This window comes from Bombina bombina, chromosome 1, assembly GCF_027579735.1.
Source record: "Bombina bombina isolate aBomBom1 chromosome 1, aBomBom1.pri, whole genome shotgun sequence".
Taxonomy (NCBI): domain Eukaryota; kingdom Metazoa; phylum Chordata; class Amphibia; order Anura; family Bombinatoridae; genus Bombina; species Bombina bombina.
Window position 1 is genome coordinate 429,122,692 of NC_069499.1, and position 27,678 is coordinate 429,150,369.

Genomic DNA, 27,678 nt, shown 5'->3' on the forward strand with positions numbered 1-27,678 from the left:
TTATAAAGATTGACAACTAACAATACAAATTTAAATAGATTACTCTTTAATTACAGTCGACAAATTGGGCGCAATTTATGTACATGGAAATGAGAGACAAATTAGACGCCAGTTATGCTGTAAGTACAATGCTGATATTACTGCCTTTTATATATGTCTAGACTGGCGTCTAGATTGACTTTCCTATTGTTTTGTACCTTGCCCGCCACCTAAAAGGTGGCGAGGCAAAAATAGCGAGGTGGGAGCGGAAATTGTAGCGAGCGGACAAATAGATTTTTTAGTACATTCGTTTTTTGGCGAGTTGGTGGTCAAATGTGTCTAATTACAGTGAAAAATGGAGCGGTAGCGAGGTTTGGCGGATAAGTACACTCGCAATTTTAAAGATGCGAGTTTTAACATAATTGACGGCTTTGTACATATCAGTTTGCGAGTTTTGACGCGAGATTTGTTGCGGGTAGCTCGCTGACTGCTTAGTACATGGAGCCCTTTGTGTCATTTTCTACTTTATTTTTTCTATTTTGGTAACTCATTTCTTCTGCTACATATTCTTTTATGAACCATTTGCCAAGTATATTATTACTTTAAATATATATATTCTCCCATTTTTTGTAAATTTAGAGCTATATTACTCGCTATTAGGTAGTCATACAACTTAATATAACAATTATTTTGCTATATTCTACTTAAGCCACATACTTTTCTTAAGTACCTCCCTACTTAAGTTTATTTTTTGTACTATTGATTTACTAACTAGGACTGATCTAGTTAAGTATTGCAGTATAATTATGCCTCACATATAAAAATAAATAAATAAAATAAAATGGATCCAGCTGAAATCTCCAATCATATTGCTTCCTTAAATCAAAAGGTGGAATTATTGGCTCAGGGTTTAACAGAGCTACAGAATGAGAGCCAAACCCTGAAAGGTTTAATCAAGTATTTAATGTCAGTTAGATCCTCAGATGCTCCTGAACCTATAGCAACCCCTCCAATTGTTTTCTCTGGAATTTGGTGTGAATTCAGAGAATTCAAAGCTGCATATCAGTTATTTTTTTATTTATACCTCTGAAAGAGCCAATGTTTGTACTACAATCTCCTATTTAAAAGGAGAACCAAGAGTCTGGGCAAACCGATTTTATGAAAATATTGATTCACTCCTCAACTCATTAGACAAATTGTTTGCAGTCGTGGCCACCCTATACAAAGATACAAACAATTTACAGTGGACAATAATCTCAGATCACTAAGGCAAGGTAGGAGACTGGTTGAGGATTATGTGGCTGAGTTCCAAATGTGGGCTACAGATTCTGAATGGAATCAACTGAGTCTCAAAAACCAATTCCGTCTGGAGTTGTCAGACTATTTTATGGATGAGTTAGCCTGCATTGAGATGCCCGAAACTTTCAAAGCACTGATAAAGATATGTATCACGATGGATCGCAGATACCGGGAAAGAAAAGCTGAAAAAGTTCAAGCGGAATATATACCAAAAAGAATATCATATACCTTATCTGACAAAACTACACACTCTACCACACCAATGGAGATTGGAGCCATAAAGGGTCCCCTATCCCAAGAGGAAAAATTAAGAAGGAGACTTGCAAATCTCTGTTTATATTGTGCCAGCAATGAGCATTTAGTAACCTCTTGCCCATCATTATCACGTCAACAAAAAGGTAAGACCTCATCCATACAAATAGTATATCAAAATCAATAACTCACAGTTTTTTTTGTTCTGTCATTACAATGGGATCAACGACTCATCATCTCAGAAGCTGAATTCTGGTGCATTTGGATTGTTTATTGACGAAAAATTTGTAAAAAAAATAAAATACCTTGTGTGGCTAAGTAAATACCTCTGCCTGTTAGAGTCATTGATGGTTCTTATTATTTAAAGGGTCCTATAACTCACAACACTGTTCCTATTCTTGTATCTTTTTCCTCAGGGCACAAGGAATCACCTTTGACATCATACCCTCATGCATACATTAAGTAATTTTGGGTTATCTGTGGCTTCAAAAATATAATCCACATATAGATTGGACTCAAAATAAAATATAATTTTCTTCACCCTACTGTAGTAACACCTGTTTTTCTCATTGATCTATTCTGCATATAGAACCAACTATTCCAACTGTGTATAACAATTTTTCAGATGTTTTTGATTTAAAATCTCCCTCCTCATAGGAATTATGATTGCTCTATTGACACGATTCCAATATATCCACTATCACAAAAAGAGCTACAATTTTTAATGGATTATTTGGATGATAACCTTAGAAAAAAGGGTTTATTCATCCATCCACTTCCCAGGTCGCAGCTGGTATGTTTTTTGTTAGGAACAAGGATGGTTCACTTAGACCAAATATAGATTACAGAGCTCTGAACACTATAACTATTAAGAATAGATATCCCCTAGTTTTGATACCAAAGTTACTTGAGAGATTGAATGATGCCAAAATATATACAAAACTCGATTTAAAAGGTGCTTACAACCTCATCAGAATAAAAGAGGGGGATGAGTGGTAAAATGCTTTTATAACCCGATACGGCTTATATGAATACACGGCCATGCCTTTTGGCTTATGTAATGCCCCTGCAATGTTCCAAGCCTTCAGAAATTATATTTTCAGAGATTTAATGGACATCTGCATTGTAATATATCTAGATGACATTTTAGTTTACGCCAAAAATCTTAATAATCATATCAAACATGTTTGCTGGGTGTTAGCACGTCTTAGAGACCATAAGCTATATGCAAAACTTGAGAAATTTAAATTCCATTTGTTATCCATACAATTCCTGGGATACTCTATTTCTTCAAATGGTATTCAGATGGACTCAGTAAAAGTATCCACTATAACCAACAGGCCTCAACTCACAACACAAAAGCCCTACAATGTTTTTTAGGGTTTGCAAATGTTTATAAAATATATCTATAACTTCTCAAGTATAGTAAAACCACTCACTAAACTAACTGGGAATCCTGAAGCAGAAGATGCATTCAAAACATTAAATTTAAAATTTACCACTGCTCCAATTCTTCACCTCCCGGACCATAAGCAATATAGTAGTTGCTGCTTCTAATTTTGGACTTGGTGCAGTCTTATCTCAAAGGGACGGCTTGACGACCACCTTACATCCAGTTGCTTTCTTTTCAAGAACATTGACTCCGGCAGAAAAGAATTATTCTGTAGGTGATAAGGAACTTCTATCTTCTAGTCATTAAATCCGCACTGGAGACATAGTGTCATTCACTTGATGGAACTAAAACACCCTTCATCATATACTGTATACTGACCACAAAAACCTTAAGTTTCTAAAGAAGAATAAAACTCTCTCCTCAAGACAGGTCAGGTGGTCCCCGTTGTTCGACAGATTTTATTTTATCATTCCCTACAGATGGGGGGGGGGGGGGGGACATTAAGGTGTACTCCTGATCACATCTTGAGGAAAAGATCTCTCATGTGGAAATACAATCTTATATTATTCCTAAGGAAAAAATGATTGCTTTAACTTCATCTCTGGAACACAAGATCCTTGAAACATTACAGTCTGACACTCAAATACCTCACTCCAAGCTCCATTAGAAACCTTCTGGACTATATTATCATGCAGATCAGATATATGTTCCTTCATCACTACAGTTTCTGCTTCCTAAACAATGTCATTAATCCCCTCTCTCGGGTCACCCTGGCATTAACAAAACATTGGAGCTTATCAAAAGATCCTTCTGGTGGCCAAGTTTGGAGACCACTGTACATGATTATGTAACTTCCTGTGATGTCTGTGCTAGAAATAAGATTGAGCACAAAAAATCTTTTGAACTTCTTACACCTTTCCCCATCCCAGAATTTCCATAGTCCTTCATTTCCGTGGATTTCATTGACAAATTACCAGTATCCAAATATCATAATACTATATTGTCATAGTAGACCATTTGACGAAACTAGCAAATTTTATACCTCTAAAACGCCTACCAACAGCTTCAAAGACAGCAGAAGTCTTCATCTCCCATGTTATGAAGTTACATGGTCTACCTACTACTATTATAAGTAACAAAGGTACACAATTTACATCCAATTTTTGGAAACAATTATAACGACTTCAGCAAATAGATTCTTGGTTATCTAGTGCTTACCACCTCCAGACAAATGGACTCACAGAATGAGTAAACCAAACATTGGACCAATATCTCAGATGTTATACATCTTATCTTCAAGAGGATTTATATGATTTACTACCTATGGCCAAATTCTCTATAATAATTTGCTTAACAACTCAAGTAAGGTAACTCAATTTTTTGCTATTCCATCCCAATACCTTACCTTCTCTCTCTGTTCAGAGTAACTGCCCAGCAGCAACACATTTTGCCACTAATATCTAAGTTGCACTTCAAACATTGAAGCAACATTTATCAAACGCTAAGAGAAGACAAAAACATTATTATGATCTACGTCATACACTTCCTCCTGAATACAAAGTGTCAGATTTAGTCTGGTTGTCTACAAGAAATTAACGATTTAATGTACCCAGCAAAAACCCTTACATAAAAGATCTAAATCCTTAGAGGAGACAGATTCCAGGTCCTCCAATCTTGATGTATAATCAAATTGAGTATGAGGTCAAGAACATTTTGGACTTAAGACTAAAACGTAAATGTTTGGAATATCTCGTCCATTGGCAAGGTTATGGCCCTGTAGAAGATTCCTGGGTTCCATTCACAGAACTCCATGCACCAAAGCATGGAGCTCATAGAGGATTCTTTTTAGGAGGAGATACTGTCATATTAAAATCTTATATGTACCTTTTATAGTAACTCCTCCCTAAACTACCTTCCTCACATTCACCTTGTTAGCATATCGGATTCACTTCCTGTTCTCCGCTCTTTAGCGTTACCGCTATTCTGCCCTCATTACACATATTGGGGTTTCACCTATGCAGACGCTGCCGCTGTTTGTCAACTTTACTGGAGCTTAGGTATCCACTTCATATTGAATAGACGCTGTCTGGTCATTTCCTTTCGAGATCACTCAGCCGTGTCGGTCTGTCGGATACATTTTGGTTTCCTGCTCACTCCTACCTCGCCAGCTCCTTCCCACCTGTATTACAGCTCATTAGTTCCAAGAATACGGATCATCAACCATACTGGTACCTCTGTGTAAACTCTGTGTAAAGTCATTTTCCAGCATTTTGGACTTCAATCACTCAAGCTAAGTAATTGTATACTGTTTTTTCTATAACCAGTCTCTCAATTGTTGCTACATTTGTGTCATTTTCTACTTTATTTTTTCCATTTTGGGAACTCATTTGTTCTTCTACATATTCTTTTATGAAACATTTGCCAAGTATATTATTGCTTTAAATATACAGTATATCTTCTCCCATTTTTTGTAAATTTAAAGCTTTATTACTCGTTATTAGATTGTCATACAGCTTAATATAACAATTATTTTGCTGTATTCTACGTTAGCCCCATACCTTTCTTAATTACCTCACTACTTAAGTCCTTTTCATGCCTTTTTTAAAATTAAAAAAAAACACCTGAGACCTCATATCTTTGAGCACTTATAACTTTTTTATTCATTTTTTTATTAGAGTGTGTTATTATTAGTTTACTTTCAACTCATAATATCATACTACTTCTGACGTGCAAAAATAGCCGTGATAAACCTCTTTTCGCTTGAGCACAACAGTTAGCGTGCCACTCTAAATCTTACCCTAAGTTTTTTCTTTTCCCAAGGCAACTTGCTTATAATGTAACTAATAGTTATAGTCACAATTATACCCCACTGCTATGATTACCGTAAACTACAATAACACGAATATTATATAATTCCCTGGTCCCCAGAGTGAAAAATATTTTACAGTAGTACACTGCACTCCAAGAAAAAACTAGTTCTGCACAACTTTACAGCAAAAAATATCACAGCTAGATCAGATAGGTACACACTACAACACAGCTCAGAACCAAATGTAGAAATAACAATATGATGGTTTATGTTCAGTAGACTAACACCTCCCTATGCTTGGTTAACAGTGGATTGGACAAGCCTGTTTGGAATTAAATGCTTGTCTTGCTGGCCCTCACATCAATCATTTAGTGAGCTCATTTGTCAAACAGTCTCAGCCCCCCCACGTGTTCTCTGGCACTTTCTTTGGCACCTAAAGTTCCTAACAAAATCAAAACGAATGACACTAATAAACACACAACATTTTTGTTATGGTCACGTTATTGTCCCGTTTCCATTTGTCCCCTTGGTATGCCGCAAAAGGCACAAATGGACCAATATTCAGCTGAATACATGTTCGGCTGAAAAATGAATGCACATGTCTAATAGGTATGCCTAATGACAAATCTAGCTCTCTGTAGACCTGCTCATTAGATAAATACAGTGAATAATCCATCTCATAGGATTATTTTCTGAATTCTTAGTGAATCTAGACCAAGGTACTCACTTGTAAACATAAGAAACACACACAATAATGACAACAATTTGCAATCTTAACTATGCTATTTTTTTATTTTTTTTAATATTGTGTGTGTGTTCATGCAAGCTAATAATGTATAGTGCTCAAAAGTGCATTAAAACTTATATGTCAAACTAACTCTTGGGCAACAATATTGCACACTTTTGAATCATTTATTTGGTCCATATGGTTTTGTTTTGTACTATAAAGCTTTGATATTTGACCCCATTGCCCCTGGAATTTATAGGCTAAGAATGTTAACTGCTTAATTGTTTGGCTTTTATCATAGTTATCTAAATATAAGTTGTGATAAATTAGTATGTTAATGTACTTTAAACAGTAGATATAAAACAAATGTGTTGATAGTACTATCAATTTACATTTTGTACAATCACTAAATTTATACTATACTGTATAAGGCTTAATTATTTTTTTTAGTAAAATTAAAGATTTAAATACTTTGTTACAATGCTGTATTTACTTGTGGTATTGCCCCTGGCAGACTTCCAGCCATACCAATTTTATGTCATATATTCAACATTTATATTTTTCAGAAATCAGCCAGAGGCATATAGATCAGTGAAAAATAATTTCCATGGATGTAATTAACCTCTTCCTGGCAGCCACAAATAGAGAAGTATGAACCCATTGTAGGTAGCCATGTATAGTTTACTTATTATCCCCTTCCATGCACTTATTGAGCACCTTCTAGAAAGCCATATAGAAATCAGTAATTTTGTCCTTTCCAGGCTGCACAATTTAGATCAGTTATAGCCCCTTAAAGGCAGGATAACCCCTTAATGACCACGACATACCATTTACGTCGTTGGTCGTTAAGGGATAGTCTGAGTATAATAGCACGGGTCTTGCCACGAGTGGCCAGACCACGCTATTAGACCCTCCCTCCTGAAGGCTTGATAAAATAGTGCGGTCTCGCCACTGGCGGAAGACTGCACTTTTGAAAAAGACGCCACCATAGAAAGACCTGCGACGTACAGGATTTGTTGCTGGTCATTAAGGGGATAATATTTTTCATCAAGGAACCTGTTACAGGTAGCTAAATAAAGAGAGATTATATCTGTTATGGGCAGCCACATATAATTCATATTAATTGCTTCAATGTAAACTCACACAGTGCAATGACTAACCCCTTAAGACCCCTAGATGGCTCACTTATCTTTGCAGGTATCTCTTCAATTTTCCCACATCTCTAATGGAGAAAATACATATATAGATGGAAATAAATAATGTCGTTGAGGATACACTAAAGTCGAAATTAATGATTCATGATTTAGATAAAGCATGCAGTTGTAAGAGACTTTCCAAATTACTTCCATTATCAAATTTTGCACAGTCATATATGCACATTTTTTCAAGGCACCAGCTACTAATGAGGATGTGCAAAAGTTTACAGTGTATAAATAGATGAGTCTGTGATTAAAACAAAAATAGGAAAAGCGCTCAAAGCAGAACTAACTGTTAAAAGGTTAAAATATACAATAGATCAAAATGTATATGAGATGAATTAATAAAATAATTTAATGTATGCAGAGAAAAAAATACATAAGGTGCCAGCATCCGTACATAAAACATTTACATATGAATAATAACAACAACATTTAATTTTGATGAGCTAATGAAACCACATAATCACACAAAATAGTGGAACAAAAATGGGTACAGAACAATTGTGTAGGAGGCTAAAAACTGTCTCTGTGGTTCTGAATACTCCATATGTTAGAAATAATCTGCAGGTTATTTGGGTATTCAGACAGTAACAGCTATCTGTTTCTTTTGAAATGAAAATAAAGTACCTTTACCCTGTTATATACAAGACTTGTTTATCCAGTGATAGTATCCACTAGTAGTTCTCCTCTTATCACTTGACCTCTGATGTTCCAATCAGAGGAATCCTATAAGAATGCATTTCTGCATTCTTGCAACTTTGGATATCAATGGAGCCCAATCCAATAGCCAGCAGGGGACGTGCACAACTCAAATTTATAATTCTGAAGCTTATACGTATAGCTTATAGATATGACCACTTTACATAGAAGCATCAAATATAAGTAATTGCAAGTATACATTGGGACTACACGTGATCACATTTAAATAATATATTTGTTCAGAAGCCATCAGATATGTTTTAATATGGTCCTATATTTATAATATCTCACATAGTGAAATGCTAGGCCACTTTCAGTCTCTAGCTGCCACATTAGTTACTATATTTAGTTACATGATAGGTACTATATACAGTCACAGGTTAGCGTTTCTATATATAACCCTCTTATGGTAGGTATAGCAATATATTCTCTTTTTACCCTTATGACGTTGTGTCCTTATGATCTTTTGCCTCTTTGATGTGCACAATGATTTGTGTATTTATGTATGTCCTCTGAGGCTGCAGTTTGGCCAACAAGTATTACTAAGATCCAGATATAAAATGGTACCCTTTGATATGACTATATATGTTAGTAACGTGTATCTACCTTTATCTGCACGTACGTATACAGTGTAATTCTAACAGGAGACATATAGAGAATATAGAGGGGTACAAAATATTGACTTTTATTGGGGTATATAAAGTGCACTATACCACCCTATATTGAGAAATAATATGAGACTATGCTCCTACCATTTTCGATCATCATGTTTGGCTATATAGTAATGAACTGACTTTAAGACATAGTCTAGGATTATGATACAACCTAGGTTTAGTTGGTGGCCAAGCTACAGTCTGAGTAGCAGTGGTAGTGTTAACGACAGAAGCCCAAATTGAGCTTACATAGACATTGGGTCTATTCACATTGACACAATAGATGCGTCAGACTGTACACCCCCACTCCACTTACAGACAACTAAGGAAGCACGCTAACACAGAGTCTTGTGAGTAAAAACCCTTAGCAATAGATTTAATCTCATGTTGGGAGAAAAGTATAAAGAGTTTGTGTAACGTACAGGCAGGTTAGGGTTCAGATTAATCTGTATAGTTATAGAATAATCCCTATAGCCCTATATGTTATAAGATAAGACATGATCATAAGGAAAGATGTAAATTAGCAATAATATGTATTACGTGCATAGCCATATTATCTGAGTGTTTGCATTTACAATCTGCCATTTGAATCTGGTAGTTTCCATATACTAAATTACACACAAAATAACAAGTGTCTCTATACACCAGGAACAAGTACATTTTTAAATGAAATACAACATGAAAAGATGTTGATTAGTATGATGGAGTCTACACTTATCACTAACAAAGGTTATTAAGTACTGCTTGTTTACAAGTTTTGATTACGTCAAGAGTTACCATGGTAACAATTTTGGTGCTTTTTTTGCTCACTGGGGGTGGGGTTTTTGACTATTTATAGACTCTATGTTTGTTGAGATTATTTGTCTGAAGAAGGGGAGTGTGTCCCTGAAACGTCAAAGGGATTTAATAATAAAAAGTATGCTATTCTCTATGTGAAGAACACTGGGATATAAAATATGCATAACGTGCATTGGGGTTCACAATGTAGGACTAACGTGGTCAAGTTAGCGGACATGAAGAATTGCTAACTTCAATGCGTCTTATTGAAATATTGCATATAAAATATTACACAATATTAATACAAATTATTAAAAAGTATTAAACATACTGTTTCAAAATATTTAGATATATTCTATGGATTATTATCTAATGGGATAAAAGAGCAGCAATACCTTAAAGGGACACTGAACCCAAATTTTTTCTTTCGTAATTCAGATAGAGCATGCAATTTTAAGCAACTTTCTAATCTACTCCTATTATTAATTTTTCTTTGTTCTCTTGCTATCTTTATTTAAAAAAGAAAGTCCAGAACCTTGGACAGCACTTGTTTATTGGTGGGTGGATGAATGTATCCACCAATCAGCAAGAACAACCCAGGTTGTTCACCAAAATGGGGCGGCATTTAAACTTACATTCTTGATTTTCAAATAAAGATACCAAGAGAATGAAGAACATTTGCAAATAGGAGTAAATTAGAAAGTTGCTTAAAATTGCATGCTCTATCTGAATCCCAAAAGAAAAAAATTGGGTTCAGTGTCCCTTTAAATAATTTAAGTTTTTGGTCGGAAAACCACTTGGAAGTGACTGGGTCTGATTGTGAAAGTAAGAAACCAAACTAATCACCATTAACAAAATCATACTTTAAGGGTGACACCAAGTGAGAATATAGGTTGGAGGTACATAAGTAATACATGTGAATATTTATAGATTTTTTCATTAGAATGGGAGATATAAATGCCTTTTAAGTTTTTAAAAGTTATCACCACTGTACTTTAGGGCATGTTTGTTTACATGAAACATTTAGTTAAACAGATATGGTGACATTTGTCTCTAATAAAATCAAATTCCAACATCCAAGTCTAACTCTAGGGAGAACGCAATTGAGATTAACCTACAAAGTGACCTTTAGACATAATAATAAGGTCCTTTAACATCTCATTTTCAATTTTGAATTCTTCAGGGTTTATTTAGTTTGACTGACTGTAGCAGACATAGATGAGAAAACAGAAAACCTTGGTTTATAATCAGTATTCTTTAAAAAGTTAATGTTTTTTCAAAATATGACAGTATTTATGAATTAATGCTTCAAAATACTACAAATCTAATAATTTAACTCATGACCGGTTACCTACATTCAGAAGTGTACTCCTGTCAGACTTATGTGAGCAATATTATTAATATATATTTTTTATATTTTATATTTAATATTTACATAACGGACCTTAAAATAACTAATTCTTTGTGTATGCTGACCCAACACCGCATTAGACCTAAAGCATACAACCGAAGCTCGTTACTCATATTTTACATTCCAGAGTTTGTCACATAGAAATAATAATAATTAATGTACTGTATAATGTTAATGTACACTATATATCTATATGAATATATACAGGTATGGCTATATACATATACTATATATATATATATATATATATATATATATACAGTATATATATATATATATATATATATATATATATATATATATATATATATATATATATATTTAAAAATACAAAGAACATTTCCCCCTTTATAAAGAACAATGGAATGTTTAATATTTATAGTAAATAGACAGTAAAACACATTATTAAATATTATTATTGAATTATTATGTGCTTGAGCATGTGAACAAGCAAATTAACATGCCTGCAATATTTTAATATTGTCCACTCTAAGTTTAGAGTGCCCCTTGTAATCTAGCCCTATATGTTTTAATAAATATTATCTATTTTTACTGAACAATATTGTATGAACACTCTCTATTGTTTCTATTTCTATAGACAGACGATCATAGACAGATAAATATAGGTAGATAGATAGATAGATAGATAGATAGATAGATAGATAGATAGATAGATAGATAGATGATTACAAGTAAATTAGCTTCCTTTTTTAAACAATACTTAACTTAAATTTTAAGTTGAGAATATGATGAGGGGAGTCAGTTATAGCTTGCCATAGGTTATTAGTCTTCAGAGGTACAGTACAGATGCAGAATCTCATATGTTTCAAAATTCAAGGAAGAAACATGGGGAAAATGTAATGTTCTCTACTACAAACTAATATTAATATTTCTTTTATACTCCTTACAGTTTACATATTTTTAGCAATCATTATTTTACATTATACTGTACATGTAAATGGTGTGTTTTGATACAATAACTACATGGGATTTGTGCAAGTGTGAAATATGTAATACAATTTAACTATTGTAGTTTGACATGGAGAATAAAATATATGCATATCTAAAGTAACATTTTTCAGGAATTTATAATGTATCTTCCTCCCATTTCTCAAAATCGTTCTATGACAAAGTTTTAGATTTTCCATGATGACCAAACTCTATTGATCAACATGAGTGGCTTTTTCTGTTTTTAGATTACAAATGGCGTGCTATTCTGCATTCAAAGTAAATATAAGAGTGGCCTGACTAGCGCATATTATAAGTTGAAAGTAAAAAGTTAGTGCAAAAGTCTGAGGCATGCAAATGTCAGGGCTTCGGATATAGATATAGATACTGTATATACTAATATATATAAAAAATATATATATTTGAAAAAAAGAAAAAAAAATCCAATTGAAGAACAAAGGTATTTCCTCTAAAAACACATTAAAACATATTAAAAATGACTGGGAAGGGCTACAACTATATATATATATATATATATATATATATATATATATATATATATATATATATATATATGTCAGTTATGTCAGGCTTTGCCCTAATCTTTCTTCCTTTAAATGCTCCATGAAAACGTTTCTGCTCAGTGAAGCCTACCACCCAACTCAATAATAAATTAATTTCACTTACCTAACATTTTCCTAATCTAACTCTGCATTAACATCTTTCTCAATCTTGCAGTCTTCACCTCCTGTTTCTCAACCTCCTACCCTTCTAGATTGTAAGTTCCCACGGGAATAGGGCCCTCAATTCCTCCTGTATGTGTATTTTGTCCTGTCTCTTACAAGTTTTATATCATTGTTTTATTTAAATGAATTGTATCCATGGACAGCGCTGCGGAATATGTTGGCGCTTCAAAAATAATGTATAATAATAATAATAATAATATGACCAAAAAGTTTTTAACTTGTGCTGTGTATAATGCAAATGATTAATCTGCTTGTAAAGTTCCTCCTGATGTATTCCAAAGGCTGCTACGTCTGGGAGTTCCACTATCACCAATGGAACAAGGAGATAAAGAATGTGGTTCTGGGTTCCAGATGTCAGCGCTCATAGGATGGAGGAAGCATAAAGAAAAAACAACTTATGGTGCAGTATGTTAAAGCTTGATATCAATTACTGGTATAGAGACAAAAAAATGCTCACCTGATTAAACCTCAATCATGTGAGGTATGTTGATTGCATGGAGGGGATATGAATCCCTGTCTGTGTTAAAGATGTGAAGTATGGTAAACTTCCTTGTGCGTCTCTCAGAGTATGATTTTCCTTCAATCTTGTGAAGTATGGTAAACTTTCTTGTGTGCCTCTCAGAGTATGATACTTCTCTCAGTGGGTCTCACAGGGTAGTGTGCTTAATCCTTCTCCTTTATGGAGTGTGGTATTCAATCCTCCTCTATGGAGTATGGTGACGCAAGATGAGGAATCCCTTATAAGGTGTAAAATAGTAGTACTTGCAAAGAATGCACTTCCACAACAGTTAAGAGTGAAAAGGCAAACTATTTTATTAATGATGAAACATTCCAATTAAAACCCGATTCTATTGCACTCAGTAGAGAAGATTTCAATATTTACTATGCACATATGTGCTATAGTTAGGACTCAGAGTTAAAAAAATTGTAAGTGCTAAATGTAAACAGAGAGTTTAAAAATACAAGTAAAAACGTTCCATTTTTTTTAACTCTGAGTCCTTACTATAGCACATACAGTAAGTGCATATTAAATGTTAAACTCTTCTCTACTAATTTTTTTCTTTATGTTTCCTCCATCCTATGAGCGCTGACATCTGGAACCCACAACTACATATATATATATATATATATATATATATATATATATATATATATGACTGTGTGTATGTATATTTTATCAGTATTAAAATTATATAGACTTTTATAAAAAAATAAATATACAAGTGTAATACTTTATTTTAATATGTTGTTAATGTTGTTTGTGTAACTTTCTCATTAAACCTTACACTTTACTTTAGGTCTAAAGTTGTGTTAAATATTCTAGTGCAGTTTTGGATTTAGCACGAGCACAACGTATCACTTTCCGCTTGTAATATGAGCGCTATTTAGCATGGTTGCAATATCCATTGAAATCATAGATTGGACTAGAGCGATATTGGCCGTGCTAACCCTTCTCTGGTAATTGTGATTTACCATGGATTTGTAAAATCAAGTTGCAAGCTAATATTGCTTATCGCGTCCCACGCTATCATTGGCGCACCACTTGAAAGTTATAATCTGGCCCATAATTGGTAAAATAATGCAATAAAAAAACTATCCCCTTAATATATCTCACAGTTGCTGTAAAGATTGATATCCAGAAAAAGAGAATTATTGAAAGATACTTGCAAAAGGACATATGTACTAGTTCTCTATTATCACACAAATTTAAAGCACATATTTTTAAGTAGAATGTATGTAATTTGAGTAAAATTGATCCCTGTCCTATGATCTCCCTCATCAGAGCTGTTCCCTGAGTACCAAAGTCCAGGCACCTTTTAATTGGAAGCATATTTACATTGATGCCAGGATTTTCACATGTTTGCTTTGCTTGTGTGACCTGTAACCTTGTCCATAAGTAGCTGTTATTAACAAATTTGGCAAGGAAAGCTACCAAAATGATATAAAAAGAAATGTGTTTGTTTAGATTTTAGCAAATGTAAGAGACTGGTATAATTTTGCTACAACACATTTAAATGTTTATTTTTAGTAACAGTGTCATTTGTACTGCCTTTAACAGACAGAACAAAAATAGTTTAATTTCTAAATTTTTTCCCTTTTATTTGCAAATATCCAAGAATTTGTAACTGTAACAGATCCAAGTAGCTGGGCATGAAACCAAACAACAATTTAAATTTAGTTGAGCTGATAATTCTCCAAGTATAATTTATTTCTATGATATTATTTATAACTGATTAAAAATAATGTTTCTCTGCATTAATGCTGTAGGTTCAAACATATGGTAACAACCATAAAACATTACACAAGAATGTTTTACAGTACTTCTCTGAACACATAGTCATATTGGTAATAATATATTTTATAGAAGTGTTTAACAGAAAGGTACAAGTAGCACTACATATATTATCAACAATCATAGATGTACAAGAATGAGAAACAGAAGATGAAACGTTCTTTTCAATCTGATTGCTTTGGGCTGAGAGGGTAATCAGGTCAAATGAGCAATAATTAGCACTTATCTTTTCTTGTGTGTTCAACTATTGAATTTTCAGTGAGTTACTGTTTGTGACTAAGAAATATATTTAAATTTTATAAGAGCTTTAAGATCAATGATGAAAAAACTATATGAATTCTATCTATCTATATCGATCTATCATCTATCTATTTTTTATCTATAAAAAGAGAAATAATAGACAGTGCTCATAAAATATTGTTAAATAAAAATATAATATATTTATTAAAACATATAGGGCTAGATTACAAGAGATGTACTAAATATTTTTTCTCTTGCTCAAACATCCCTAAAGGAAACATTTTAATGCGGTTAGCGCACATATTACAAGTTTTCTATTAAGTGAAGAATATTGGAATGTTAAATATTTAAAGTAAAACACATTATTAAATATTAATTATTCTGAGCGTCAATGGGAGAATTATTTAAGCTTATCAGACATAATAACATCAAACCAAACCTGGAAAGGAAGATAGGTTTAAATCATATCTCGTATAAAGGTATCTATTGATAATAATATGGGATTAGTCATCATTAAGGAGACAATTTGTAAACAGAAATAAAAGTGTTGATTTTTCAAATTCAAATCGGCCAATGGGATAAAAGCAGCAATCTTCAGTGTGCGGCTGGAGATCGCATGAAGAGAATCTCCCTGTCAATGCTCTGAAGAGGATCACCGACGTCGCAGACGTTCACAGCTGCCATTGGGATGAAGATAGAAGATGGACCGCGGCCTGGATGCAGATTGAAGAAAATTGTCCCGTGATGGATAAAGATGGAGCGCCGCTGGGATGAAGATGGAACGCCGCCCTTCATCATTGGTGAGTACCAATTTTGGGGTTTGTGTTATTTTTTTTATTTTTTTTTTAAAGATTAGGGCTTTTTTTTAATGGGCAGCAAAAGCGCTGAATGCCATGCAATGGGTAGATTAGTTTTTTTTTTAGTTAGGGGGTAATTGTTAAAAAATTTTATGGAAAAGAGCTGTTAGCTTTAGGGCAATGCCCTACATAAGGCCCTTTTAAGGGCTATTGGTTGTTTTTTTTTTCTATATAGAGCATACATAACATCAAAAAGGTAAGGTTATAAGGTAAATAAGAGTTGACATAGTGATATTACAGTCAATATTGGTTGTCTTTTATATAAAAGTCTAAACATGGGCTATTGACCTTTGTAAGACATGAACAACATAGTGACAACATATTCTAGAGTTATACATCTTGTGTGGTATAAAAGACATGGCGATTCAGGATATTGCAGATTTGTTCATAGGTAACCATAAAAAAGGGTCTATATCAAACCTCACTTATATTTGCGTTATTTCCCATTGTACTTGATAGACACTCTTGGCCTATTAGCGTTGAAAATATCAATTTTTGGGATTAGATTTACTGCGTATTGTGTAACTGATTAAAACCTATGGAGTAGATATGCAGTAATAGTATTATGTTAGAGCATATAGAGGGGAAGGCAATATCGTTATGAAATTAACATAAAACATTGAAAATAATAATTTAGGGATATAGGATACATTTTCCTATGTTTACTAACGCCTAGATTTAGAGTTCTGTGGCCAAAGGGGTGCGTTAGCTACGCGTGCTTTTTTCTGGCCGCACCTTTTAAATACCGCTGGTATTGAGAGTTTACAGAATGGCGGCGTTAGGCTCCAAAAAAGGAGCGTAGAGCATATTTAACGCAACTTCAACTCTCGATACCAGCGGTGCTTACGGACGCGGCCAGCTTCAAAAACGTGCTCGTGCACGATTCCCCCATAGAAAACAATGGGGCTGTTTGAGCTGAAAAAAAACCTAACACCTGCAAAAAAGCCGCGTTCAGCTCCTAACGCAGCCCCATTGTTTGCTATGGGGAAACACTTCCTACGTCTGCACCTAACACCCTAACATGTACCCCGAGTCTAAACACCCCTAACCTTACACTTATTAACCCCTAATCTGCCGCCCCCGCTATCGCTGACACCTGCATATTTTTTTAACCCCTAATCTGCCGCTCCGTAAACCGCCGCTACTTACATTATCCCTATGTACCCCTAATCTGCTGCCCTAACATCGCCAACCCCTATATTATATTTATTAACCCCTAATCTGCCTCCCCCAACGTCGCCTCCACCTGCCTACACTTATTAACCCCTAATCGGCCGAGCGGACCGCACCGCTATTATAATAAAGTTATTAACCCCTAATCCGCCTCACTCCCGCCTCAATAACCCTATAATAAATAGTATTAACCCCTAATCTGCCCTCCCTAACATCGCCAACACCTAACTTCAAACATTAACCCCAAATCTGCTGACTGGAGCGCACCGCTATTCTAATAAATGTATTAACTCCTAAAGCTAAGTCTAACCCTAACACTAACACCCCCCAAAGTTAAATATAATTTAAATCTAACAAAATAAATTAACTCTTATTAAATAAATTATTCCTATTTAAAGCTAAATACTTACCTGTAAAATAAATCCTAATATAGCTACAATATAAATTATATTATAGCTATTTTAGGATTTATATTTATTTTACAGGCAACTTTGTATTTATTTTAACCAGGTAAAATAGCTATTAAATAGTTAAGAACTATTTAATAGCTAAAATAGTTAAAATAATTACAAATTTACCTGTAAAATAAATCCTAACCTAAGTTACAATTTAACCTAACACTACACTATCAATAAATAAATTAAATAAAATACCTACAATTACCTACAATTAAACCTAACACTACACTATCAATAAATTAATTAAATACAATATCTACAAATAAATACAATGAAATAAACTAACTAAAGTACAAAAAATAAAAAAGAACTAAGTTACAAAAAATAAAAAAATATTTACTAACATCAGAAACATATTACAACAATTTTAAACTAATTAAACCTACTCTAAGCCCCCTAATAAAATAACAAAGAACCCCAAAATAAAAAAATGCCCTACCCTATTCTAAATTACAAAAGTTCAAAGTTCTTTTACCTTACCAGCCCTGAACAGGGCCCTTTGCGGGGCATGCCCCAAAGAATTCAGCTCTTTTGCCTGTAAAAAAAACACATACAATACCCCCCCAACATTACAACCCACCACCCACATACCCCTAATCTAACCCAAACCCCCCTTAAATAAACCTAACATTAAGCCCCTGAAGATCTTCCTACCTTATCTGTACCATACCAGGTTCACCGATCGATCCAGAAGAGCTCCTCCGATGTCTTGATCCAAGCCCAAGCGGGGGGCTTGGGGATCGGATCAGCCAATCGGATTGAACTTGATTCTGATTGGCTGATTCCATCAGCCAATCAGAATTTTCCTACCTTAATTCCGATTGGCTGATAGAATCCTATCAGCCAATCGGAATTCGAGGGACGACATCTTGGATGACGTCCCTTAAAGGAACCGTCATTCGTCGGGAAGTCGTCGGTGAAGATGGATGTTCCACGTCGGCGGGATGAACATGGATCCGGAAGAAAGAAGATTGAAGATGCCGTTGATAGAAGACTTCAGCCGGATCATGGACCTCTTCAGCTCCCGCTTGGATGAAGACTTCAGCCGGATCATGGACCTCTTCAGCTCCTGCTTGGATGAAGACTTCAGCCGGATCATGGACATCTTCAGCCCCCGCTTGGGCTTGGATCAAGACATCGGAGGAGCTCTTCTGGATCGATCGGTGAACCTGGAATGGTGAAGATAAGGTAGGAAGATCTTCAGGGGCTTAGTGTTAGGTTTATTTAAGGGGGGTTTGGGTTAGATTAGGAGTATGTGGGTGGTGGGTTGTAATGTTGGGGGGGAGTATTGTACGTGTTTTTTTTACAGGCAAAAGAGCTGAATTCTTTGGGGCATGCCCCGCAAAGGGCCCTGTTCAGGGCTGGTAAGGTAAAATAACTTTGAACTTTTGTAATTTAGAATAGGGTAGGGCATTTTTTTATTTTGGGGGTCTTTGTTATTTTATTAGGGGGCTTAGAGTAGGTGTAATTAGTTTAAAATTGTTGTAATATTTTTCTGATGTTTGTAAATATTTTTTTATTTTTTGTAACTTAGTTCTTTTTTATTTTTTTACTTTAGTTAGTTTATTTCATTGTATTTATTTGTAGATATTGTATTTAATTAATTTATTGATAGTGTAGTGTTAGGTTTAATTGTAGGTAATTGTAGGTATTTTATTTAATTAATTTATTGATAGTGTAGTGTTAGGTTTAATTGTAACTTAGGTTAGGATTTATTTTACAGGTAAATTTGTAATTATTTTAACTATTTTAGCTATTAAATAGTTCTTAACTATTTAATAGCTATTGTACCTGGTTAAAATAAATACAAAGTTACCTGTAAAATAAATATAAATCCTAAAATAGCTATAATATAATTATAATTTATATTGTAGCTATATTAGGATTTATTTTACAGGTAAGTATTTAGCTTTAAATAGGAATAATTTATTTAATAAGAGTTAATTTATTTTGTTAGATTTAAATTATATTTAACTTAGGGGGGTGTTAGTGTTAGGGTTAGACTTAGCTTTAGGGGTTAATACATTTATTAGAATAGCGGTGAGCTCCAGTCGGCAGATTAGGGGTTAATGTTTGAAGTTAGGTGTCGGCGATGTTAGGGAGGGCAGATTAGGGGTTAATACTATTTATTATAGGGTTATTGAGGCGGGAGTGAGGCGGATTAGGGGTTAATAACTTTATTATAGTAGCGGTGAGATCCGCTCAGCAGATTAGGGGTTAATAAGTGTCGGCAGGTGGAGGCGACGTTGAGGGGGGCAGATTAGGGGCTAATAAATATAATATAGGGGTCGGCGGTGTTAGGGGCAGCAGATTAGGGGTACATAAGGATAACGTAGGTGGCGGTCGGCAGATTAGGGGTTAATTATTGTAGGTAGCTGGCGGCGACGTTGTGGGGGGCAGGTTAGGGGTTAATAAATATAATATAGGGGTCGGCGGTGTTAGGGGCAGCAGATTAGGGGTACATAAGTATAACGTAGGTGGCGGTCGGCAGATTAGGGGTTAAAAAATTTAATCGAGTGGCGGCGATGTGGGGGGGCCTCGGTTTAGGGGTACATAGGTAGTTTATGGGTGTTAGTGTACTTTAGAGCACAGTAGTTAAGAGCTTTATAAACCGGCGTTAGCCCAGAAAACTCTTAACTACTGACTTTTTTCTGCGGCTGGAGTTTTGTTGTTAGATTTCTAACGCTCACTTCAGCCACGACTCTAAATACCGGAGTTAGAAAGATCCCATTGAAAAGATAGGATACGCAAATGACGTAAGGGGATCTGCGGTATGGAAAAGTCGCGGCTGGAAAGTGAGCGTTAGACCCTTTCCTGACTGACTCCAAATACCGGCGGTAGCCTAAAACCAGCGTTAGGAGCCTCTAACGCTGGTTTTCACGGCTACCGTCCAACTCTAAATCTAGGCCCCAGTAAACAATATCAGGGGGTAGCAGATCTTGTGATATGGAGTTGGGAATATTTTAGGTTAGCAGGAGAATAAAAATCTAGTGCTTATTATGTCTAATGAGGAGTAAAATTATGTCCAAATATTGTATATCATGCATTAGGGAGAATTTGATTTTTTATTATCATGTATCTTTGGAGCTAACTATTGATTAAGATTGCACCAGAGCCCCATGATAAGAGAACCTGAAAAGTAAAACATTAATGAAGAACCATTTATTAGAGTACAGGTGACTAGTCATCTCTAGTAGTATACATATGTTTATACGCACATCTTTGCACCCGTATATTTCTGGGCTGAATAGAATGTGTTAAGGCTTCCCCACTCATAGATACAGGGAAAACAGAGTATTAGTATCAAAGGTCTTTATCTATACAGGTATTTAACCTGCAGTTGCATTTCTGGTAGGTTGTTGTTATAAAGTAAAGTAACTTTTGTTGAGGTAGTATAACATCCACTAATCCTGCATTCTCAGGTGTAATTGGAGGTAATATAAGAACTTTTCACTTGTAGAAAGCAGAATATATTAATACTAATAGTAGCAATACGCCCTCTACTGAAAAATTGAATGGTAATGTGGCCTGAGTAATTAGTTGTAATACTCTTTAAGCGGGGGTGTTTTTAGGTAAATATGGTTCTTGTCTGACAGAGCCATATGTGTTTAGAGGGACTATCATCTGGTATAATTCAAAGACACTGTTTACCAATGCTATTCGCATTCCTATCAGATTTAGGTTGCTTTATGCACTTTTATAGAGATTAAGTGGACAGTAATGAGTGTGAGATTGAAGCTTAGTGCTCCATGTACTAAGTCGTCAATTTATCCGACATTGTAGATGCGGATAAACTCGCCGTTACTCGCCACGGGCGAAATGGTGTCCGCTGTCACTATGTACTAATAATCCCCCCCATAAATAGACACTTGTAGCCCGCCGCGAGCAGTGGCGGAGTATTGATAAATTTGACGCCTCGCTCGCCGCGACTAAGCTACTGTACTTAAATGTCAGTAGAATGGTCTGTGTGTTATAGGGAATCAACAGCCATTCTGTACATGAGTATCCTCCATCTCCTAATAGGACATAAAAGAAATATAAATATTAATATAAAAATAATTATAAAGATTGACAACTAATACGATACAAATTAAAAATATACAAAACCTTACTTTTTAATTACAGTCGACAAATTTGGCACAATTTATGTACATGGAAATTAAAATAGACAAATTAGACGCCAGTTATGCTTACCTAGAAGCCATCCTTCAGGCATATCTCCATCCTCGAACTTCCGGTATAAGCCAGTCTGCCTTAAGATGTAAGAATCATGACATGAGCCTGGGTAGTTTGAACAGACACTGATTATCCTCATTTTGGGGTCACAGACCCTCTGAACATTCAAGGAATCGAAATGCTTTCTATTCCTATAGATCTCCTCATGAGCTTGAAGTGGTCTTACAGCAACATGGGTACAGACTATGGCCCCTAGGACATTGGGCATCCCAGCCATCCTATAGAAATTTGACTTTATAGATTGCCATTCTTCAGGGGTGGATGGCAAACAACCATATCAAGGAAAAATAACCATCAAAGCCCCTATGACTTTTGATAAGTGGCGTGAAAAAGCATATTGACTCATTCCAATATTGACGCTAGAAACTGCCTGAGTCTTCATGTGTCCACCGCAACTATTTGGCATACTATCGCCTAGATTATGAGTTTTTGTCGGTAAGCGTTGAGCAAAATTTAGCTCCATATCTCACTGTAATACCAGCGTTGCTTACGGTAGCGGTAAGCTGGCAAAACGTGCTTGTGCACGAATTCCCCATAGGAAACAATGGGGCTAAGATGGCTGAAAAAAGTCTAACAACTGCAAAAAAGCAGCGTTCAGCTCCTTACGCAGCCCCATTGTTTCCTATGTGGAAATTAATTTTATGTCTGCACCTAACACCCTAACATGAACCCCGAGTCTAAACACCCCTAATCTTACACTTATTAACCCCTAATCTGCTGCTGACACCTACATTATATTATTAACCCCTAATCTGCCGCTCCGGACACCGCCGCCACCTACATTATACTTATGAACCCCTAATCTACTGCCCCCAACATCGCTGACACCTACAATATAGTTATTAACCCCTAATCTGCCCCACCCAACGTCACCGCAACTATATTAAATTTATTAACCCCTAATCTGCCGCCACCAACGTCGTTGCCACTATAATAAATTTATTAACCCCTAAACCTAAGTCTAACCCTAACACCCCCCTAACTTAAATATAATTTAAATACATCTAAATAAATTTACTACAATTAAATAAATTATTCCTATTTAAAACTAAATACTTACCTATAAAATAAACCCTAAGCTAGTTACAATATAACTAATAGTTACATTGTAGCTAGCTTAGGATTTATATTTACTTTACAGGCAACTTTGTATTTATTTTAACTAGGTACAATAGTTATTAAATAGAGAATCAAATACTAGTACACTTAGTGATACTGAACGTCACTAGGGTACTTGTAAGAGGCACCTGGAAGCAAGTGGAATTACCAAAATAAAGGAATAAGTTGAAAATAAATATTAAAATGTTAAAATAACTATATGGTTAAATGGACCAACGCTAATACAGCGCTAATAAAGGAATAAGTTGGAAATAAATATTAAAATGTTAAAATAACTATATGGTTAAATGGACCAACGCTAATACAGCGACAATATGTGAAAATATGTGAAAATATAGGTATACAGTAGGAGACAACAATAGCCACAAGGCAGGTATATAAATATATGTATATATATCAACTTTAAAGTCCAATAAATGATTGGTTCACAAAGTCCCCTTATATACAAATCCAGAGGTTTAGAGATAATGAAATATATCCAGGATATATAGGCTGCTCCACCAGGGTGTCTTGCCACGACACAGAAAGTAGGATCTAAAAGAAACAGAATAGAGGGCACCACATAGTGCAGATTATAAATAACTTTAGGTGGTGAGCGGAAAATAAATGAAAACCTACTCACACAGAGTAAAGCACTGATGTGCAGTACAAGCAGTCCGGAACCACACGTCATCCGGTAGACCAATGGAAGATATCGCCAAAAGGGGTTCCTAGTCTCACCAGGGAGAGTCCAGAGAAGCCCAGAGATCAATAGTCAGGATATGCCAATGGAGCAGGAATCAATAGGAGTCCGCCCACAGGTCAGGAGACACAATGCAACATGTGAAGAAAGTCCAGGGGAAGTTTCACCAAAGACAAATATATTGAGTCAGCAGCAGATGGAGAGTTAAATAAAGATTAAAATTTATTTTAGATAAAAACAACAGCAACGCGTTTTTCAGTGCTATACACTGTTTCATCAGGCTATACAAACAAACTCTCAGCTGCCATATTTAAAACTAAATTGGACCAATCATAGATAAGAAAAAACACACACACCCCAAAAAAAGGAGCGTACCAAAATGGCAAAGGGAAGAGGAACGGGGGTTTGAGCAATTAACAAAATACAACTATATTTGAGGAAACAAATGTTATGATTAAATATATTTGAATAAAAGAGGACTAACTTAGTCAATTCCCAAAGACAACAGATCACTACAGTGTAGATTTTTATCAATGGATTGTATCAATGTATTTATTTGGTTTATGGTATCACCCTGGAACTCCTAGGTGATGGTATGTTCCATTGTTACCAAGTGGCGTTTCCTTAGAAACATATAGTGTTGAATAAAAAGGAGGGAGGGGAGGAAAGGGTGGATGTGATAAAAAAGTGTCAATGAGGGGGAGGAGATTGCAAGGCAGAATCGCCACAATGTAAAATACCCGATAATGTCATTAACATAACATACACATACCTCAAACTATATTACCAGAGGCTGGAAACTCAGTGTGGATTAAATGCTTAACCGATAAAAGTCGTGATATAGTAGATCACAACATTGTAAAGTGCGAGAGCTCCTTGCTACCATGATTACAGGGGTATGTGCAGCTCCTACACAGCTGATGATGTCAGTAGAGGAGGCGTAGTCATGCTATCAGTCAAACAGTATATAGATCAATAATATCAGCTGTTTGGACGGAAGAGGAACTTTAATCTCCCTAGGGCAACTCAGTCTAAAGCGATGCATTGTAAGCAGAATCCTAGGGTGTGTATGAGTGTGACCTACATCCCCGCAGTGTTTCCTAATTCTTCACATTAGCTCACACACAGCCCGGCATCCATCCACATACTACTGCGTCCCCCTCTTGACCCCCCTGCTACATCTGACATTGACAGCCTGTCTTTAGTTACGATATTTCCTTCACAATCCAAGTTCACACACTCCCCCTTCATTACAGCACTTCACCTTACACCTTGTAGCAGACTGGGTCCCTCTTATTGGTCACACTCATACACACCCACATCACTATGAACGTTATCATTTCCTTTATTACCCTTTGTCTTACCCGCAACTTTTTATAGTGCACAATTATTAGTATTAAGACTATTATCATCGATGCACGTATAGTTATGTCTAATCTTAAGTTTTAATCTTTATGTGTATAAGATCACAACATATTATTTACACTAGTTATGTTTATTCACGCCCCTTCTAACACGTAACACACGTCACATCGGCACAACCCATTTTTTGCGCTTTGCGATCTGGCTTACTAGAATCCGGAGACCTAGGATTCTGCTTACAATGCATCGCTTTAGACTGAGTTGCCCTAGGGAGATTAAAGTTCCTCTTCCGTCCGAACAGCTGATTTTATTGATCTATATACTGTTTCACTGATATCTTGACTACGCCTCCTCTACTGACATCATCAGCTGTGTAGGAGCTGCCCATACCCCTGTAACCATGGTAGCAAGGAGCTCTCACACATTACAATGTTGTGATCTACTATATCACGACTTTTATCGGTTAAGCATTTAATCCACACCGAGTTTCCAGCCTCTGGTAATATTGTTTGAGGTATGTGTATGTTATGTTAATGACATTATCGGGTATTTTATATTGTGGCGATTCTGCCTTGCAATCTCCTCCCCCTCATTGACACTTTCTTATCGCATCCACCCTTTCCTCCCCTCCCTCCTTTTTACTCAACGCTATATGTTTCTAAGGAAACGCCACTTGGTAACAATGGAACATACCATCACTTAAGAGTTCCAAGGTGATACCATAAACCAAATAAATACATCGATACAATCCATTAATAAAAATCTACACTGTAGTGATCTGTTGTCTTTTGGGAATTGACTAAGTTAGTCCTCTTTTATTCAAATCTATTTAATCATAACATTTGTTTCCTCAAATATATTTGTATTTTGTTAATTGCTCAAACCCCCGTCCCTCTTCCCTTTGCTATTTTGGTACGCTCCTTTTTTGGGGTGTGTGTGTTTTTTCTGATCTATGATTGGTCTAATTTGGTTTTAAATATCACAGCTGAGAGTTTGTTTGTATAGCCTGATGAAACAGTGTATAGCACTGAGAAACACGTTGCTCTTGTTTTTATCTAAAATAAATTTTAATCTTTATTTAACTCTCCATCTGCTGCTGACTCAATATATTTGTCTTTGGTGAAACTTCCCCTGGACTTTCTTCACATGTTGCATTGTGTCTCCTGACCTGTGGACTCCTATTGATTCCTGCTCCATTGGCATATCCTGACTATTGATCTCTGGACTCTCCCTGGTGAGACGAGGAACCCCTTTTGGCGATATCTTCCATTGGTCTACCGGACGACGTGTGGTTCCGGACTGCTTTTACTGCACATCAGTGCTTTACTCTGTGTGAGTAGGTTTTCATTTATTTTCCGCTCACCACCTAAAGTTATTTATAATCTGCTCTATGTGGCGCCCTCTATTCTATTCCTTTTAGATCCTAGTTATTAAATAGTTATTAAAGGGACACTGAACCCAATTTTTTTCTTTCATCATTCAGATAGAGCATGCAATTTTAAGCAACTTTCTAATTTACTCCTATTATCATTTTTTATTTGTTCTCTTGCTATCTTTATTTGAAAAAAAAGGCATCTAAACTTTTTTTTGTTCAGACCTCTAGACAGCACTTTTATTGGTGGATGGATTTATCCACCAATCAGCAAGGACAACCCAGGTTGTTCACCAAAAATGGGCCGGCATCTAAACTTACATTCTTGCATTTCAAATAAAGATACCAAGAGAATGAAAAAAAAATGATAATAGGAGCAAATTAGAAAGTTGCTTAAAATTTCATGCTCTATCTGAATCACGAAAAAAAAAATTGGGTTCAGTGTCCCTTTAACTATTTAATAACTTCCTAGTTAAAATAAATACAAATTTACCTATAAAATAAACCCTAACCTAAGTTACAATTACACCTAACACTACACTATAATTAAACTAATTACCTAAACTACCTACAATTAATTATAATTAAATTAAATAAACTAAATTACGAAAAAAAAAACAACACTAAATTACAGGAAAGAAAAAAAAAGAATTACAAGAATTTTAAACTAATTACACCTAATCTAATCCCCCTAATAAAATAAAAAGCCCCCCAAAATAATAAAATTCCCTACCCTATACTAAATTACAAATAGCCCTTAAAATGGCCTTTTGCAGGGCATTGCCCCAAAGTAATCAGCTCTTTTACCTGTAAAAAAAAATACAATACCCCCCAACATTAAAACCCACCACCCACACACCCAACCCTACTCTAAAACCCACTCAATCCCCCCTTAAAAACTAACACTACCCCCTTGAAGATCACCCTACCTTGAGACGTCTTCACCCAGCCGGGCACAAGTGGTCCTCCAGAGGGTCCAAAGTCTTCATCCTAT